Genomic DNA, 6,324 nt, shown 5'->3' with positions numbered 1-6,324 from the left:
GGTAATCAGTGTTGTACAGAGCCAAGGCCATTCCTAGCACAGAGTCCAGGGAGTTGGAAGGAAACAGAATTAGGACAGCTGACTTAAACTGGCCAAAGGGATTTTTCCATACCATCTGACATCAAGCAGAAGAAGCTTTCAAGGGTGTCAGAGGTAATCTCTCTTCCTCTGCTTGGGGGGAGAGATTGGCATTTGTCAGGAGGTGGTGAGCAAGTGCTTGTGCATAACATGTTACATGCTTTCATATATGGAGAGAGATACATTTCATCATTTTTATCCTTTTCCTTTTCTCTATCTTACTGTATAGTTTTATCTCAACCCACGAGTTCTACTTCGTGGGTTTTTTCATACCTCTCCCCCATCCCACTGGGAAGCGAGGATGTGAGCAAAGGACTGTATGGTGTTCAATCATTTGCCAGGTCATACCACAGCATGACCACAAACACTTTAGTTTCATAGGCCAACATACAGGAATCTAAAAATGACCAATTAAGTGCGAATTAAGTCTCACTGCTCTCCAGGAGGCACATGAGGTACAGAACATACTTAAAAACTATGGCATATAATTCTTATAAATTGGTAGCATCTTAGTTAAATGACAGAATTGCATGTGATATTTTATCAGCATTAGGTTGTAAGTGATGCTGTGTTCCTATATTCCAAGGTCTTGAAGAATTTCATTTGCAGAGTGACTAGAAAGAAAGGCACAATATTTTTAATGGAGTTGTGACTACTTTCTGTGGTGGTGGTGTTGTTCTGTATGTTAAATATATTTTGCTTAAGAATGCCCCTTGGCTATTTGACTACTTATGCCAAAGCATACTTTGCTTAAAAAAAAAAAAAAATTATCTTACTTGGCATACTTTTACTGATGTTCTCTCTATTCTGCCTATATAGTTCATGTAAAATATCATCCCTAAATGGCATGCTGATCACGATTTCTTTGGTTACCCTTGAAATTTTCATAGAATAAAAAGTAATTACACATGTGGATTATCTTTTCAACCCAGAGCTTGACATTTATATGAATAACATTTAAAGCAACAACAAATTGATTCACTGTACCATATTAATAGATAATGGAGTTGATGTCTTCAAAACTGTAATTTTGGTACATAGCATATGTCTTTTTGTGACTTTCTGTCTCATGATTAGAGCAGTGTTTTGTATTTTGAGTGAAGAATCCACTTTATATGATGTGTTAATAGGTGTACATTGACTATTACAAGAAAATAAAGGACTGCAGACTCATCAACTCATAACTTTAAACTTTTAAATCCTCTTCCTATCAAATTTCCATTAGAATCAACCAGAAGTCTCTGGTCATGGACACGGTCATGTAAGCACACAGACAACTTAATTTGTCTCATCAGAATAATAAGAAAAAATGCACTGATCTACTAGCACTGTGTTTACTCTCCATTATATTCTATAACAGCAAGTCTCTAAGAAAATAGAATTCATTAATGTTGTACTAAGATACAATAAAATCAATACATATATCTGTATACTTGAACATAGATTGACTATGTTTGCTAGGAAGGATCAGCTGAGCAACATCAGAGAGGTCATGTCAGAGTATGTGGGCAACGGGATCATCGGAAAGATGGGCAACAAGGGCGGTGTGGCGGTGCGGTTCGTGTTCCACAACACCACCTTCTGCATCGTCAGTTCCCACTTGGCTGCTCACATGGAGGACTTTGAGCAGTGGAATAAGGACTATTAGGATATCTGTGCCCAGATGAGTTTTTTAACCCCTGATGGTATTCTACCTCAGCACAACATCATGAAACACGATGTTGTCATCTGGCTAGGAGACTTGAACTACAGACTTTGTATCCCTGATGCCAATGAAGTGAAAAGCCTTATCAGTAAGAATGAGCTTCAGAAGTTGTTGACATACGACCAGCTGAATATTCAGCGTGTTCATAAGAAAGCATTTGCAGATTTCATCGAGGGAGAGATTAAATTAATCCCTACATATAAATATGACTCTAAAACAGATCACTGGGATTCCAGTGGAAAATGTCGTGTGCCAGCGTGATGTGACTCGATCCTCTGGAGGGATGGGAACATCAATCAGCTCCACTATCGCAGTCATATGGACCTGAAGACTAGTGACCACAAGCCAGTCAGCGCGCTTTTCCACACCGGGGTAAAGGTTGTGGATGTGCAGAGATATTGAAAGGTGTTTGAAGATATCATCTGCATGATGGACAGAATGGAGAATGACTTTCTTCTTTCGCTGGAGCTAAGCAGAAGGGAATTTCACTTTGAGAATGTGAAGTTCCAGCAGCTGCAGAAGCAGAAGTTCCAGATAACCAACAATGGGCAGGTTCCCTGTCACTTCTCCTGCATCCCAAAGCTCAGTGACAAGTAAGCCCTGGCTACAGGCTGAGCCTTCTGATGGTTACCTGGAGCCAAATGAGAGTGCGGACTTCTCCCTGGACACGTACGTCAGTAAGGACTCTGTAACCCTGCTGAACTTGGGCAAGGATAAAATTGAGGACATTCTCGTCCTTCACTTGGACCGAGGGAAGGACTATTTCCTCACCATCAGTGAGGAAAGCTACCTGCCCAGCTGCTTTGGCACTTCCCTAGAGGCCCTGTGCCGAATGAGACAACCCATCCGGGAAGTTCCAGTCACCAAACTTATTTACCTGGAGAAGTCTGTGCTGCAGATCAGCTTCCTGAACAGTGAGGATGCAAGCAAGATGCCACTGCAGATGCCAAAGGAGATCTGGCTCTGGGTGGACCACCTGTACAAGCATGTTTGCCACCAGGAGGATCTGTTTCAGACTCCAGGTATGCAAGAGGAGCTGCATTGACTGCCTGGACACCAGTATCCCTGAGACAATCCCGGGCAGCAACCACTCTGTAGCTGAAGCACTCCTCATCTTCCTGAAGGCTCTGCCAGAGCCAGTGATCTGCTATGAGCTGTATCAGAGGTGCCTCGACTGTTCTCACGACAGCCGGCTCTGCCGACAGGTGATTTCTGAGCTGCCTCGCTGCCATCACAGTGTGTTTCGGTACCTGATTTCATTCCTCCAAGAGCTGCTCAAATACTCTGAAGACAACAACGTCAGTGCCACCACGATCGCCACCTCGTTCACCAGCCTCCTCCTGCGGCCTCCCCCCAACCTGATGGCGAAGCAGACCCAGCAGGACCGCCAGCGTGCCATCATCTTCCACTATTGTTTCTTGCTTGCTGGGGATGAGGAGTGAAACTGGGCCCTGTGCCACTGGTGGCTCCTGAAGGGCAGAAGGCTCTAAGCTACTCCAAGTGCTGTGTTTAAAGTTGCAAAGGAAGCGTTCTGCTCTCCTTCCTTCTGCTGTACCCCATACTGCAGAGGACTTGCACACCCATTGCACTGCCATCCATGACAGGAGCTTTCGGCTTTCTTCTCGTGTGACTAGTGATAGGACTAGAGGAAATGGCTTCAAGCTGCGCCAGGGAAGGTTCAGGCTGGACGTTAGGAAATACTACTTCTCTGAAAGGGTGGTCAGGCTCTGGAATGGGCTGCCCAGAGAGGTGGTGGAGTCACCAAGCCTGGTGGTGTTCAAAGAGTGTTTGGATGTTGTGTTGAGGGACATGGTTTAGCGGGAACCATTGGTGATGGGTGAATGGTTGGACTGGATGATCCTGTGGGTCTTTTCAAACCTTAGTGATTCTGTGACTAAATTTTGCACTAGTGTTACCTGAAAGACTGACATTTTTACATTATCAATTCTTCGTAGTCATTTTGTAGTCTTGTCTTATTCTTGATTTTTTTTTTATTTATTTATTTTTTTTTTTCTTGGTGTAGGAATGATTTCAAGTTTTAGCTTATGTTTATTTCCAGGATAATCAGCTTGCCAATTTACCATCAAATCAAAACACCTGCTCTTCTTCCATTTAAAATCCCATAGGAGGGATATTTCAGTTACATAAAATAAAAATTCCCTACACGACTTCTTGTGAAACCACAAAAGCACATTCCGGAAATATAGTTACCATAGAATTCAAGCCATATAATTAAATATAGAGCTTCCTTAAATGATCTTAGCATTCTTCGAAGTAATGTATATTTAGAAGAATTCAGAAGTCAAGCTTAAACTTCAAAATGAATGTGTATTTTTCTCAAATGAAAGCATTAAGCTATATTTGTAAGTGATAAAAATAATGCTGTCAAACTGGAAGCACAGTCATACTTTCTACTACAAATGGTATTTATATTTTTATTTAGCAGCTTGTTCATATAAATACACATACACTCTCATGTCTCTCATACACACACAACATGCATACCAGAAAATGTGAAGAATTTTAATGCTGGAATAAAATTTCATTTCTGATTGAGTGTAACACATTTCATTTTGACATCTTTCTTTTTTGCCTGGCAGGGTATGAAGAAATTAAAAGCTTTTTCCAGAGCGCCTTGGAATCTGATAGAGATTGATAGTTTCTGCTTGAAATGTAAGATAAGGAAAGAAGACTTTGAAAATCAACAGGCAATACATAAATTGAGCTGCCTCACAGCAGTAAAACAGCACTATCTCATTTCCCAACTAAGAAATGCTGAGACAAGGAGATAAGTTTTAATAAAAATACTGGAATGTTATAATGCTGCCTTATACAATGCAACCATTACACAAGCATCCTCAAGTCCTTGAGTATTCTTTTATTAAAGAAAGGAATTGGCTGAAGTAAAGAGTACATTGTTAGAGCTTATAACATAAGCAGATTAAACAAAGAAGGGAAAAGAAAGAAAAAACCCAAAAAACAGCAGCAACAACAAAAAACCCACAAACATATAGCTTATCAAGTTTGCACTTATGAGATATCTGGTCCAAATCTATCTATGTCAAATAGAATGTTGCCAATGAGTTCAAAAGCTTAAGCATCAAGCTCCAAATTGCCATCCAAATCCTCTCTTTATACTTCATGCAGATTGTAGAAATACAGCTACTGCTCAGACCTGGTATATTTGTAATTCTTATAAAAGGCACTTAAAACTGTGACTAATTTGCTCTTCATGATTAGAAAGAGGTACAGGAAGATACTAACTGACATTAGAAGACATCAGTCTCTCACTAATCCTGTGTGGCTGATATTTGAGTACAACAGGTAGAGTTGAAAACTTTGGGAATATTTTTATTTTTCATCTGGAAGTATGTTCTTGCAAAACTTAACTGTGTTAAACCTATTTGTCTTTTTGTCATTTTCAGACTGTTACAGCTGGGCTATAAGCTACTTATGAAATAGACTTTATCTTTTTTTTACATTTCAGCTGTCTCCAACATTTATTTCAGTCCTTTAGGATGTTCTTGCTCCAGAAGGTAATTTTCATGTACAGTGAAAATCTTACATTATGAGGGATTCTAACCATACCCTTGATATAACAACAGTCACTCTTTTTTTTACTTAGGAGTGCTTTCTGACATAATAAGGTCAATGCCTCATTTTTTTTTAAGTCTCACAAAAAGGAAAGGTAGTGTTGATTGTTTTTTTTTATTGGCAGTCTTTGTTTCTGTTTTTGTTTTTATTTGGAAAAAGGGGCATGTGGAAGGTGTGTTTTTACTTTTTAACCTATTAAAAAGGAAAATCAATTTATTTCTATTAAATGAGAATAAAAATGCAGTTTCTCTACTCTTATTCCTACTGTTCAGATGTTCTTGTCTCATGCTGTCTACCTGATCTTTCCTGCTGATGTGCTGACACTCACTTGCGTTCCTCTGAAATTATTCTTTCTGGTATCTTCGGCCTCCATCCGCTCTCTTTTGCTTTTGACTTGACATCTGAAGGACTTCAAACTCTCAGGAGTCCAATGCTATTGATGGCTGAGCCTCTGTGCTTTCATGATCTCTTTCACCACTGGCAGAAAGTTCTTTGCTTTACTTGTAAGTGACCTTTACTGCTTCAAACATATCAGCTTTGAAAAATTTATGTTTTTCATGAAAGAAAAAAACCTGCAAATCAACCTCTATCTATAATTTCTTTCCAGAAATAGTCTGTTTTTCCAAACAAATCACAGCTGCATATTTCTTGTTCTAAATTGTCAAGACATGAAATAGTTGATCTGAATATATCTGATATGATGTATTTCTTAGAAGACATATAAATCATATCCCTCAAAGGGAGCTGATATGCTCACTGTTTTCCTACAGATTCAGTAAATCTCTGGAAATAAAGCAAGTCTTTGGAAACTGGTGGGCAACTTTCAGGTAGGGATTTTACAACTTTTTACATCAGAACACAAGTATGTATGGAGGAGCCTGAGGAAAATCAGTAAAAGCTTTTACCCAAAATGGCATTCCAGGTGAGCACTGATTCTGAGATACATT

At 39.6% G+C, this 6,324-nt stretch overlaps 1 pseudogene; it reads left to right on the top strand.

The window, feature by feature from the left end:
- The first annotated feature begins 1,513 nt into the window (after positions 1 to 1,513).
- Positions 1,514 to 3,491, top strand: LOC431648 (annotated as a pseudogene).
- The last annotated feature ends 2,833 nt before the right edge of the window (positions 3,492 to 6,324 follow it).

The sequence above is a fragment of the Gallus gallus genome, chromosome Z (assembly GCF_016699485.2).
Source record: "Gallus gallus isolate bGalGal1 chromosome Z, bGalGal1.mat.broiler.GRCg7b, whole genome shotgun sequence".
NCBI lineage: Eukaryota > Metazoa > Chordata > Aves > Galliformes > Phasianidae > Gallus > Gallus gallus.
Note: the sequence above shows the minus strand (reverse complement) of the source record. Positions and strands in the feature narration are given on the sequence as shown.